The sequence below is a fragment of the Manis pentadactyla genome, chromosome 10 (genome assembly GCF_030020395.1).
Source record: "Manis pentadactyla isolate mManPen7 chromosome 10, mManPen7.hap1, whole genome shotgun sequence".
Classification (NCBI taxonomy): domain Eukaryota; kingdom Metazoa; phylum Chordata; class Mammalia; order Pholidota; family Manidae; genus Manis; species Manis pentadactyla.
The window spans coordinates 108198864-108213913 of NC_080028.1; the positions used below are offsets into that span (position 1 = coordinate 108198864).

Sequence of the window (15050 nt, forward strand, 5' to 3'; positions counted from 1 at the left end):
TAATCCTCCCAGCTTTATTCTTCCTTTTCAGGATTGCTTTGGCTATTCGTGGTCTTTTGTGGTTCCATATGAATTTTGGAACTATTTGCTCTAGTTCATTGAAGAATGCTGTTAGTATTTTGATAGGGATTATGTTGAATCTGTAAATTGCTTTGGGCGGAATGGCCATTTTGACAGTATTAATTCTTCCTATACATGAGCATGGGATGTGTTTCCACTTATTGGTATCTTCTTTAATTTCTCTCATGAGTGTCTTGTAGTTTTCAGAGTATAGGTCTTTCACTTCCTTGGTTAGGTTTATTCCTAAGTATTTTGTTGTTTTTGATGCAATTGTAAATGGAATTGTTTTCCTTATTTCTTTTTCTGCTAGTTCATCATTAGTGTATAGATTTCTGTGTATTAATTTTGTATCCCACAACTTTGCTGAATTCAGATATTAGATCTAGTAGTTTTGGAGTGGATTCTTTAGGGTTTTTTTATGTACAATATCATGTCATCTGTAAATAGAGGAACAAGAATTTTTTAAATGATAAATAATTCCTCATTATGTTGAACAACCAGCAACCTCAGATAACATACCATAATCTGCTCGATTCAATCTATGTGACACTCAGGAATAGGCAGCATTAGTTTATATTGATGAAGTAAGAATGGGGTTACTTCTGTGGGTAACTGATTCAGCAGGGAGACAGGAGAGCCTTCTTGGCAGGCTGTTGAAAATGTATCACGATTTGGGTGGTGTCCACAGGGGTATATGCATATGCAAAAATATATCAAGCTGTACACTTAAGATTTATGCTCTTAACTGTTGGAGTATTATTTCCAACAAATAAAAAGATGAATAATCAAGTGGAGCTCAAATATTCAGGACCACTTTGCTTCCATCTTAGAGGAGTTTCTTCCACCAAACGGCTTGATAGCCTATATCAAGGGACACAACCTATGATCCAAGGGATAAATCCAGCCTACTGCCTGTAATTATAAATAAAATTTTATTGAAAACAACCATGCTCATTCATTTATATATTGCAGATACTGCTTTCATGGTATAATGGCAGAGTTGAGCAATATGAGAGAAACTGTATGGTCCACAAAGCCTGAGATATTCAGTATCTGGTCTTTCACAGGAAAAATCTGCTGTTTCTTTGCCTAGATAACATTTAGGTTCCCTCCCAATACTGAGATTTTGACCGTATGATTCTCGAGTCCAGGACATTTTCTTCTGGAAGCATCTCTAGAACTAATGCTAATCTCAAGATTTATTACACGTAAATAGAAAGTAAGTGGACTGTAGCATTTTTTGTCTTGATCGTGAATCTCCACCTTATACTTCTATTTTTTAAAAAAGAAACAGGATGAGAAAAGATATGTAAATGTTTTGAATATAAACATGTCTAAAACAGTTAAATGAATTTGACTGGAACTTGGTCCATGCCTCATAGGAGCAACGGGTGTCCCTCTTTGTATGCGGAGGATGACAGTGACATCCACAACAGAGGGATATGGAACCAGAATTTTATTCCTGTCTGTTTTTAGGATATGAAGGTAAAAAGAAACAAAATTGGCAGAGAACCACCCTGACAAATCTTCCAGCTCCACCTCTGCAATGCCTCAAGTCTGCTTAATATTTCTTACCTTGAGGCTGTGGACACCTGCTGCTTGATTTAAGGCATTTGGAAAGGGAGCAGCTTGCTCTGGGTGAAACTGCTGCAGAATAAAAAGCTTCAAGAGGCAGCTTTTCTTTGCTTTAGTTGTATGTTTCACCCCTTCAGTGTTTCTCCACTTTTTGATAGCTTCCTAGGGTTTCACAGCTTCTATTCTTAGCCTGTGATATTAATGATGCCGATAGTCAGGCCCAGAGACTGCTGTTTTAAGAAGTTTTTACTGATATAATCTTAATATAACTCTTTTGAGTCTCTTGGGCTTTTTGTTTTGTTTGGCTCTCTTTTACCTTTGTCCTGTAGAAGCTGCAATTTGCCATTTCTTGCTGCTACTCACATTTCCTTCCCTGCTGATACTTTGAATTAAGGCCGCTATTAAGTTACCATTCTATTTCTCTGCGACCACCCTGTCTCCAAACGCTGTAGGGAGAGCCTTTCTGGCAACCTGCTGTTCACAAATCAGGAACTACAGCCAAAGCCAAACAATTCCTTTGTTGTAAGCATTCAGACATACTGAGCGCTGCCCATGTACTGAGAATACATAACAGAAGGTTCCTACCCTCCACAAGCTTACAATATTGAAGATGTGTAAGCTCTTAGGGAAAATAGAGTAGTTAAAATTAGTGAACAGAGTGATATTAACAGTCTCTAAAAGAGAGTCCAAAAATGCCCAACCAAGAGCATCATCTGAAAAATTAAATCTTCAGCTTTAAAGCCATGACCTTAATCTTCCAGTTGCTCTCTGGAAACACTCTACAACTGCTGGAAGTTCTTTATAGAGTTCACAGAGAGAGCCTGATAATTTGTCATTCAGCTATATTTCTCTTGGCCTTTGGCAAGACTGGATCTGGTGTGCCACAGCTCTCCGGCGAGGGTGCTGCACCTCTGAGCTCGGAAGAGGGGTCCTGCAGGGCTGGGAGCCAGACTTCTGATGCCAGTCTACGGTGCCGACATCAGTGTGGCTGGCGCAGTGAGTGCTGGCGGAACCAAAAGTGGGGTTCACTTGCTGCTATGGGAAGGAACTGCCTCTGCAGGGGGAGGATGTGTTGCTGAGCTGATGTTCCCAGGATACTAAGGCAGGAAAGAATCCCAGGGGAAGCATACAGGGAACACACGGAAAGGAGAATGTCTCCTTTTCTGTCTCCACTTCCCAGTCTTCCTCTGCCACCCTGTGGGGAGGGATTGCCACTCCAGCGTGAAGCCTTGCTGACGCGATGCCCACAGGAACCATAGCAGTTGGAAGCCCAACAGCAACCAGCAGAGAACAGGAAAGAGCAAGCCTCTTCCTCCTCCTCCAACTTAGCAGGCTCCTCTGGCTCCCCTCGTTGTCAAAGCTTGACGGGCAACCGTTTGTATACAACAAAAGTGGTTTGCAGAGCCCTATTGCAAAGAGGAGGAGAAAGTAGGTTTGGAGCTGAGAGACAGTAACTTAACAAATAGTGTAATTATTTTCCCCACAAGGCTCTGTTCTGCTTTCCCTGACTGTATTGAAATGATGATGGGTATTGAGAAGTGCACAGGCTTTCTCAACTGTGCTTGGACCATTAGACTATCCAGGAATGAAGAAGAGAAAGGGAAAGGAAAAGAAAGGTTTTGAGGACAGCGCTGTAGATAATGCGCTAGGCATGACTTCACTTTCAACTTGAGACACTGTCATTGGTTGGTAAACATGTTCTCAGTATGTGGGAATGGGAGACAATGAAAAAAAAGTGAGTAGAAAAAGGGGCAATCATTTCACAGTGAGGCTGTCCCCACCTCCCACACATCATACAGTTGCTCTATACTGTTTATCCTGTTCCTCACATCCTCTGTAGTGCCCTGGGTAGAGCATGATATATAAAATGTGTAGAATAAACTGGGCACTTTCAAATAAAAGCAACGGCGAGCCTATGCTTACAATTCTCCATGCATGGAAGCCTCAGTGTGGTTTCTGTTTGCTTTACTGGCTGCATGCTAGGCAGTTGGCTGGCATCTGGCACGTCCGTTGGTGAAGCACACAAGCGGCTCTACTTCCTTATTTATCACAGGCAGTATTTATAATGGCAAGACTGTGTGTCCAGAATTCAAGCTAAGAAAATAGGGGGTAAAAATCATGAGCTGAGTGCTTCAACCTTAGACTTTATTGAGAACCGAAGGTAATGATTTCACAGGCAAGCATTTTTTGCTACAGGTAATAACAAAGAGTGTTTGTGTGCTGTCTGAGAGGTGAACATGGAGAAGGTGTAACCAACCCAATGGAACAGACTTATTTTTAAACTCTGTGAAATACATCATCTCAAACATTTAAAGGAAAATAATGGACTTTAGAAAAATAGAAGGAATAAATAACCAAGTTACAGTTATAGAACACCAGATCTATTTATCAGCATTGAGGAATGGGTTGTTTTAATTATGTTTAATTAAACTCCTTTAATTATGATTTCCAGAAAAAATAATTGCATATTTTTTGACAGCATTATATGCTTTGAAATATGGATGATAAAAACTGATTCCTAAATATACTTTTGTTAAAAATTTTCCCTTTTATTTCAACCAGCAGTTTGTTCAGATTGTTTTATTTTTCACATCCTTGCAATGAAATTGGCCATATTATATATCTTTAAGAACTTCAAAGAACTTCAAGAAAGATACAGCTAAGTGTGAATCTTCCTCTGGCACTTATGAGTGAGGTATTTTGGATAAAACATATAAATAGACCCAAAGTTTAGTTTCTTTTCTAAATGGGGAATTAAAATTAGCTTAGGGTGATTAACTACTTCAACACTCTGACTTGCCCCTATGAACCACCAAAATATTAGCTATTGTTACTACTAGCAGCATTATCACAAAATTATGTTTATCATTATTAGTATTACAATTAGCCATATAAGCATTGTCATAGTTATTTTGCTAACTACATACATTGTTTTTCTAGCCTAATTTACACTTGCAGACTCCAAAGCATCACTTGGTTTCCTTGCCCATGTGTCTTGCCTGCAGGAGCAGCAAGCTGGAGAAAATAAAACTCCATGAAGGGGAGTGAGCACAAGGCTGTTCCACAGCTGTTCCAAAAGACGCCGGCACGTCAGTGGGCAACATTCTGCATCCAGTTTAGACTTACCCACTGGGGTGGTGGCTCACTATGGGCAAACTGAGTTTGCATGTCTGATGTGACATCTTGGTGATCAGGAAGGCATTTCAGATCCACCTGGCATCACCTAGCAGCACCAATACCAATGAAACAACCACTTGCCTTCCTATATACCATCAATTACATGGGGAATCAGTTAAAAATAATACTTGATCTGTAAGCCTACTGAGGAACGCTTTGTAATCTGTCATTAGATCAATACTCAAGAATGTGAACGTTCAGCACTGCAGTTAAGTGAAAGATTCCTAGTTTAGTCCTATTAGCTGCCCAGGATACTGCTAGAGCTTATGGGATTTCTGCAAATGATTTGAACAGGCTTTTGCTCTCTCTGAATAATAACACACTCGGGACATATATAGGACAAGTAGAATTTGGAGACACATATGGCAATGCTACAAGGTGGAAGTAATTTAGAAAAATTTCCTTAGGTTTTGGCTAATTTACTTAAACTAATTCGTAATCTCTTTCCTGAAATGTCAAATAGCTGTGACATGTTGAAATGAAATGCTTGGTTTTAGCCACTTGGAAGTGAAGTTCCATGACTCCAGCATCTGCTCCTGTGCCAAGACTGTGACTAATGCCTGCTGTTAGTGTTTCTGGGAAAGGGTGGCACTCTTGGGGCATCTTTTCTTAGTAATTAAAGAATGTCTTTAAAGTCACTGTCCATGGAGGGGAATATTCCTTCCAAGTCTTCTTCTCTACTCAGAGCAAACATCTAGTTTATAATCATTACACAGCATAGACGACAATTATTCTATAGTCCCAGCACTTGCACCTAATACAGAAAATAATCACTCAAGAAGCGAAGGGTCAGATGCTTTTGTTTTTATGTTTAAGAAATATTCTGCAGGTTCATGAACTGCTCAATTGTAATGGTAACTGATGTAAAAATGTAAGCTCACTCAAGACGCTCTGACAACAGCTTGAACTTACACATTTCTTTTCATCCTTAATGACCTTTTTAAAATTCAGGTACGACGGACAGACCTTAGGATGCCTCTACCAGCCCAGCCATGTTGAGCAACATCACATGGCAAGGACTGCCGGTAACTTTCAGAAGTTGAGGGTTAGCATCTGACCGAGCGTCAGCAAACACCGACGCTCTTAGTTCAACCATAAGGAACGGAAGGCCGCCCCTTCCATAGTCTCCACGTGGGAACACAGCCCTGGCTGATACTTGGCAGTCATAGAAACCGTAAGGCAGGGAAGCCACGTTCAATCCACAGAAACAGGTATGTGTTGTTTTAAGCCACTAAGTCTGTGATAATATTACATAACAAAAAAAATTAATACAAGGTGACGATAATCAAAGCCTGATTTACTTCTCCAGTTTCTTAATTAACCTCTTTGACTATAAAGTTGGTCTTACTGGAATTCATTCGCTACTCTGAAGTCACTTTCTAAAATACAAACCTGATTATGCTTTGCTTGAATCTCTCCAGTGTCTCTCTGCATTTTCTGAAGACCCTTCATCATCTGTTTTCTATGTCACTCTCCCGCCTTGTTCTGCCTGCTTTGCCACCACCTCACATAAGGCTTTACTCCATGGAAGACTTCCGTCTTTGCATATCCTGCACATATCCCTCCTTTGCCTTTCAATTCTCAATTTAGGCATGGCTTCCTAAAATTAGGTCATAAGCTTCTATGTGCTACTGTAAAATTATAAAAAAAACTACGTAACTCTGATATTGAATTTATCAAAGTGTATTAAAATTGCCTATTGACTTATGTATCTCTCCTGTTGACTACTTCTGGGGAGAAAAATCACAATATGTTTATCACAAATCACCACTTACATACAGCACTAATGGCTAGCATATAGTTTGTAGTCAGTAGATATCTCATGAATGAAGGTTGTACATGTTTCCAACCTAAAAAGAATGTTGTTCAAATCTCCACTGAACTGATTTGTATTGCATCCCCCGTTTTATAGTCATAACTATTGTCTCTCTCTTTTTTTTATTTGATTAATCTAAAATCAGTAATTTTGAAATTTGCCAGATTTGAAGACCCATCATGGATATTTCTTTAAAATGCAAATGTTTCTTCCTCTTTGATACCCATTGTGTGAAGCTGTATAGGGGAAGAACTACAAATCTATTATTTTAGCCAATACTCTTTGCAACTGTTTTGATTTAACAAGTTTAGAACACAGGTTTTAAATGATTACATAGTATTGACTATTGCACACCTGAGTCCTACCTGTGGGTTTTAGTTTGCATGTAAAGCCAATTAAATCAAGCCACATGAATTGCCTACCGTAACTAGAATTGTCCAGAACTGAGCCCCAGTGACGTGTCTCTGGCTCACCAGTTGCTTTTCTGTTTTCCCACTGCTCAGTTCCCAGAACCCTTTTGTATACTCACCATGTTGACTCCCTCTAGGACCCACCACATCACCATTTTTGAGGTGGCCATTGCTTGATATTGACACATTTTTTCTCCCCTCTTATTTGCTACTAAATTACCCCAAAATTAAACCTTAACCCAATGAAGCTCCTTACTTCCTAGAATGCAGTTTTCTAATTTACTTCATACTCAGGTGTTCCTCAGTCACAAAACAGCAATTCCTGAAAGAATGTTGATATTGTAACTGTGTAAAAACACTTATCACATTTTAAGCAAATGCAAGATTTTTTCTTTTTTTCTTTCAATTATCATTTTTTCTCATGGGGCTTACATGCATAAGTAAAATCAAGACACAGCTAAATAGTTCCCATGGTTTTATAGAGCCTAGCAGTAAGATTTTGGGGAGATAGAAAATGGGTGGGCGGCAGGGAGCTACACACCCATTATGGATCTCCAGTCTTCAGGCAGTTCCAGATCCCAGTTCCATTCACTACTGACTGGACCACTGTGGGCAAGTGACTTAACTGCTCTGCACTTTGATTCCCTCATCTGTAGAAATGGGGACAATAATAGGGTTTTGTGAAGAATGTAGGTTTCAATATAAATAAATTGCTTAGGGAAGTATCTGGCACACAGTAGTGTTAATATTGAATTAAAAATATAGGTGGAATGATGTTAAATCAACTTTGTGAACAATTTTAAATCAGCTCACAATGGCTTAAAAATACAGAAAAACAATTGAGAACATATCATTAACTTGTAACTGGGAATGCAAAGGTGGAGTTGGGTCAGCATCAATCAGTTGTTGAGAAATCACCTTCCTTCTTTTCCTCTTTTCTCTTAGATTTATCCCTTTTGTTACAAGGATGGCTCCAACCACAACTGAAAGATGGCTATCAGCAAAAAAAGGGGACTTTTCTTCATACTCACTTAAGTGGAGGACAAAGAATGGTATCCTATCTCTCTTATTTAAGGAAAAAAATAGAATTTTCTCAGAAAAGTTTGGCATTCCAGCCCTGCAGCAGCCCATTCCAGGAGAATCACTGATAGGAGGGATGGTGTTTTCTTTAAACAATCCAATTCTGCCCTTGATTTGAAGTCAATTATAAAAACTAATTAGGGGAGAGGTAAGTCAACTACAGTGTTCACTACACTTCATTTTTCAATTTTAAATGAAGAAGATGGATTAAATGATTGGTAAAATCCTATCTATGTCCACTATTCTATCAGATCAGACATTCTTAACCATTTACGACACCTCAGAATAATTAAGAAAAAGGCTACATGTAATTAGTAAGACACCAAAGAGTTGTGTATAGTTGTACATGTGTAACATATATTTGTGCTTTTGGTAGCACATTATGTAACAGTAACTACTGAAAACTTTGAAGTAGTAGTAAGAGTAAACAATAGTTTAAGATCTCTATTGTGATCTCAGACATTGCTAATTTTTGCCTACATTAATAATTGCAGAAAATTATAAATTTCAGTTAGCATTTAGTGGAAATAAAGACTAACAACCTCCTACTATCCATGGACCTCTTGGTACTTCATGGACCCCAAAGTGAGAACCCCTGTCATAGAGCATTCTTTTAGGCTATCAAGAAAAAGTCCTATCATGGAGGTTCAGTTGTAAATCTCTTAACAGCATTTACCACAATTTTCCCATGATGTAATGATAGCAGTATGTGGTACAGTTTCATAACTAGAGTGTGAGCCCCTTAAAAGAGAGAGCCATATCATCTACTTTTTGACTTATTTACAGCATTATTCTTAAAACTGCTTCTGTAGTAAAATCACTTTGGGAGATTTAAAAAACTCAGATGTTCCTCACCTACCTCTGAATCAGAATATCTGCAAAGGGACCTAGGAATCTGTGTTTATGAAAGCTTCCAGGATTATTCTGATGCACTTAGCTTTCACCAAGTTAATGATTCACATTAGGGAAGCAGTGTCATTTAACACGTGGCATAATGCTTTGCACAAATTACATCTTCAGTAAATGGGTTAGGGATTTGAATGAGGGAAACTAGGCCATATAAAAGGAATTCACATTTAGAAACACTACTAAAAAACCCTCTCATTCAAATGTGATATCCACATATAAATCAAGTATAAAAATCAAATGAGTATTCATATTTGAACTGACTGTTTATAGTTCATAATGCATGAGCAAAACCAAAGGTTTCTGTGATGGCTGCCCTTGTACTGTTCACCATGTAAGAACTTATTCACTATGTAAGAATTTGTTCTCCATGTAAGAACTTGTTTGTTATGCCTCAGAAGATTGGAGACTGATGAAAATTAGACTTGGGGCAGATTAAAGATTGTGCATTGAGCATTGACTCCCCTATACAGAATTTTATTGTTGTTAACAACCATGTGATCAATAAATATGAGAGATGCCCTCACAAACAAACAAACAAACAAACAAAAAAAAAAGTACACACTTCCAATGGTAAAATAATAAGTTACCGGGATGTAATGAATATAGTCAAGATATTGTAACAGCTTGGTATGGTGATAGCTGGTACCTAGAATTGTCATGTATATAAATGTTGAATCACTATGTTGTACACCTGAAACTAATGTAATGTAATACTGTGTGTCAACTACCCTTCAATAAAAAATAATTATATACAAAAAAAAAACCCTCTCATTTAAATATGACATAAAAATGTCCTCAATAAACAGTTTCATTTCTAAGTTATTTTTAATAACAAAATTATATTTGAAGGCACAGTCCGTGGCTCTTATATAAGAATTTTGGAGGGGATTCTCAAGATGGTGGCATGAATAGGGTGGTGGAAATCTCCTCCCAAAATCATATACATTTTGAAAATACAGCAAATACAACTATTCCTAAAAGAGAGACCAGAAAATATAATACAACATCCAGGTTACATCTATATCTGCAAGAACTCAGCATCTCACGAAAAGGGTAAGATACAAAGCCGTGACCCAGTGGGACCCGAGCACTCCCCCCACCCCAGCTCACCGGTGGAAGGAAAAGAATCAGAGTGGGGAGGGAGTGGAAGCACAGGACTGCTAAATAACCAGCCCTAGTAATCTGCACCGGGATCACAGAAGACACATTGCATGGTGTACTGGATATTAGAGAGACAGAAAAGCAAAATCCAAGACTGAGACTATGAGTGGGTACCCACAGCCGGCTCCCCTGGGACAAAATAAAAGTGGGCACATTAAAGGTCTTAAAGGGCCAAGGGCTTAACAGGTGGACAAAATTGTCCTGGAACACTGAGCCCAGCAGACTGGGAATTTTAAGAAACTTCAGGTGCCCTAACTCCCGGGTGGCAATGCAGGTCCAAAGCCCCTCACAGTGATAAGAAGCCTGCTGTTCATTACCGTCTGCCAACACTGCAAGCAAACCAGCTGATCTGCCATTGCTGCGGACCAGCTGGGGAGCAGCCCTGCCCACAGCAACCACAAAGATTCGTCTCCCAGTGTGCAGCTAACTGGGCCAGACCCAGAGACTGCCTCCTAAGTGCAGGTGCCCAGTACAGTCAGAGGAAGCTGGCGCAAAGTCTGGAAGGCATGAAGGGGCGCCATTCTCACAGGAGAACACACGCCTCTTGTCTGTGACCCCTGCCAGTGCCCTAGGCTATCCCGAGGGCCTCCCTGCCCATGGCAGATCAAGGGATTAATGCAGGGACTGCTCTCTGTATGCGGTTAACCAGCACAGATAGCGGAGAAGGGCAAGGCAACCAGCAAGCAGGAAGGGACTGTGTTCTCCCAGCTGACATACCCGCCACTCACCAGCGATCACTTCTATCACCATGAAAAGGCAGAATAACCTGGTCCAGTCCAACATCACTCAAATGCCAGAGAGAGGGCCTGCTTAGACAGATTTAACCAATCTTGCTGAAAAAGAATTCAAAATAGAAGTCATAACCAAACTGATGGAGCTGCAGAGAAATATGGAAGAGCTACAGGATGAAGTCTGGAGGGAAATAAAAGAAATGAAACAAGCAATGGAAGGAGTTAAGAGCAGACTGGATGAGGTGCAAGGGACTGTTAATGGATAGAAATCAGAGAACAAGAATAAGGAGAAGCTGAGGCAGAGAGACAAAAGGATATCTAGGGATGAAAGAATATTAAGAGAACTGTGTGACCAATCCAAATGGAACAATATTCACAAAATAAGGGTACCAGAAGAAGAAAAAGAGAGAAAATGGTATAGAAAGTGGTTTTGAAGAAATAATTACTGAAAAATTCCCTAAGCTGGGGAAGGAAATACTCTCTCAGACAATGGAAGCCCACAGATCTCCCAACACAAGGGACCCAAGGAGGACAACACCAACACCAAGACGTATAATAATTAAAATGGCAAAGATCAAAGAAAAGGACAGAGTATTAAAGGCAGCCAGAGAGAGAAAAAGACCACCTACAAAGGAAAACCCATCAGGCCATCAGACTTCTCAAGAGAAACCTTACAGGCCAGAAAGGCATGGCATGATATATTTAATGTAATGAAACAGAAGGACCTTCAACCAAGAATACTGTATCTAGCAAGATTATCATTTAAATTTGAACATTATTTCCAGATAAGCAAAAGCTGAGGGAATTTACCTCTGATAAACCACCTCTACAGGGTATTTTAAAGGGACTGCTCTAGATGGACATACTCCTAAGGAGAAATAGATGTTACCAGAGAAAATAAAATCACAGCAAAGAAAGCAGACCAACCAAATACTAAAAGCAAAAAATAAAATCAGCTATCCACAAAAGCAGTCAAGGGAAACACAAAAGAGTATGGAATAAAACACCTAACATATAAAGAGTGGAGGAGGAAGAATAAGAAGGGAGAGAAATAAAGAATCATCAGACTGTGTTTATAATAGCATAATAAGTGAGTTAAAATTAGACAGATAGTAAAGAAGATACCCTTGAAACTTTGGTAACCATGAATCCAAAACCTGCAGTGGCAATAAGCACATATTTATCAATAATCACCATAAATGTAAATTGTCTGAATGCACAAATCAAAATGCACAGAATAAGAGAATGGATGAAAAGGCAAGATCCATCTATACGCTGCTTACAAGAGACTCATCTCAAACCCAAAGACATACATAGACAAAGTGAAGGGATGGAAAAAGATATTTCATGCAAACAATAGGGAGAAAAAAGCAGGTGTTGCAGTACTTGTATCAGACAAAATAGACTTTAAAACACAGAAAGTAACAAGAGACAAAGAAGGACATAATGATAAAGGGGGCAGTCCAACAAGATGATACAACCATTATAAATATATATGCACCCAGCACAGGAGCACCTACATATTTGAAACAAATACTAACAGAATAAAAGGAGGAAATAGAATGCAATACATTCATTTGAGGAGATTTCAATACATCATTCACTCCAAAGGACAGATCCACCAGACAGAAAATAAGTAAGGACACAGAGGCACTGAACAACACACTAAAACAGAAGGACCTAATAGACATCTACAGGACTCTACATGCAAAAGCAGCAGGATACACATTCTTCTCAACTGCACAAGGAACATTTTCCAGAATAGACCACATACTATGCCACAAAAAGAGCCTCAGTAAATTAAAAAAGATTGGAATTGTACCAAACAACTTCTCTGATCACAAAAGTATAAAACTAGAAACAGATTGTACAAAGAAAAAAAAAGGCTCATAAACACATGGAGGCTTAACAACATGCTCCTAAATAATCAATGGATCAATGACCAAATTAAAACAGAGATCAAGCAATATATGGAGACAAATGAAAATAACAGCCCAATGCCCCCACATCTGTGGGATGCAGTGAAGTGAAGGCTCTTCTACAAGGGAAGTACATAGCAATCCAGACCTATTTAAAAAAAGAAGAACAATCTGAAATGAATAGTCTAAAGTCACAATTACTGAAACTGGAAGAAGAACAAATGAGGCCCAAAGTCAGCAGAAGGAGGGACATAATAAAGATGAGGGAAGAAATTAATAGAATTGAAAAGAATAAAACAATAGAAAAAAATCAATGAAATCAAGAGCTGGTTCTTTGAGAAAATAAATAAAATAGATAAATGTCTAGCCAGACTTATTAAGAGAAAAAGAGAATCTACACACATGAACAGAATCAGAAATGAGAAAAGGAAAAATCACGAGGGACACCATAGAAATACAAAGAATTATAAGAGAATACTATGAAAATCTATATGCTAACAAACTGGATAACCTAGAAGAAATGGATTACTTTCTAGAAAAATAAAACCTTCCAAGACAGACCAAGGAAGAAACAGAAAATCTAAACAGACCAATTACCAGCAAAGAAATTTAATTGGTAATCAAAAAATTACCCAAGAACAAAATTCCCGACCCAGATGGATTCACCACTGAATTTTATCAGACATTTAGAGAAGACATACTACCCATTCTCCTTAAAGTAGAAGAGGAGTGAATACTTTCAAACTCATTCTATGAAGCCTGCATCACTCTAATATGAAAACTGGGCAAAGATCCACAAAAAAAGAAAATTACAGACCAATATAACTGATGAACATAGATGCAAAAATACTCAACAAAATATTAGCAAACCAAATTCAAAAATACATCAAGAGGATCATACCCCATGATCAAGTGGGATTAATCTGAGGGATGCAATGAAAGAACAACATTTGAAAATCCATCAATGACATGTACCACATCAACAAACAGGACAAAAACCACATGATCATCTCCATAGATGCTGAAAAAGCATTTGACAAAAGTCAACATCCATTCATGATAAAAAGTCTCAACAAAATGGCTATAGAGGGCAAGTACCTCAACATAATGACATATATGACAAACACACAGCCAGTATCACACTTAACAGCAAGAAACTGAAAGCTTTTTATCTAAAATGGGGAACAAGGCAGGAGTGCCCACTCTCCCCACTTTTATTCAACTAGTACTGGAGGTCCTAGTCATGGCAATCAGACAAAACAAAGAAATAAAAGGCACCCAGATTGGTAAGGAAGAAGTCGAACTGTCAGTATTTGCATATGACATGATATTGTACATAAAAATCCATAAAGAATCCACTCCAAAACTACTAGATCTAATATCTGAATTCAGCAAAGTTGCAGGATACAAAATTAATCCGCAAAAATCTGTTGCATTTCTATACACTAATGATGAACTAGCAGAAAAACAATTCCATTCACACTTGCATAAAAAAGAATAAAATACCTAGGAATAAACCTAACCAAGGAAGTGAAAGACCTATACCCTGAAAACTACAAGAAACTCCTAAGAGAAATTAATGAGGACACTAACAAAGGGAAATTCATCCCATGCTCTTGGCTACGAAGAATTAATATTGTCAAAATGGCCATCCTGCCTAAAGCAATCTACAGATTCAGTGCAATCCCTATCAAAATACCAACACCACTCTTCAACGAACTGGAACAAATGGTTCTAAAATTCATATGGAACCACAAAAGATCCTGAATATCCAAAGTAAACCTGAGAAGGAGGAATAAAGCAGGGGGTATCTCGCTTCCCAACTTCAAGCTCTACCACAAAACCATAGTAATCAAGACAATTTGGTACTGGCACAAGAACAGACCCACAGACCAGTGGAACAAAACAGAGAGTCCAGATATTAACCAAAACATATACGGTCAATTAATATATGACAAAGGAGCTATGGATATACAATGGGGAAATGACAGCCTCTTTTTTTCTTCTAAACTGTTTTTAATAGTTTTATTTTATTTTTATATATTTTTATTTTGATATCATTAATGTACAATTACTTGAACATTGTTACTAGACTCCCCCTATTATCAAGTCCCCCCCACATACCCCATTACAGTCACTGTCCATCCACATAGTAAGATACTATAGAATCATTACTTGTCTTCTCTGTATATACTGCCTTCCCCATGTCCCC

General features: G+C 38.5%; 1 pseudogene; it reads left to right on the forward strand.

Annotated features, from left to right (window-relative positions):
• LOC130679397 (putative protein SNX29P2) overlaps nt 1-8347 on the forward strand; it is a 75743-nt pseudogene extending 67396 nt beyond the window's left edge.
• Nucleotides 8348-15050: the final 6703 nt, after the last annotated feature.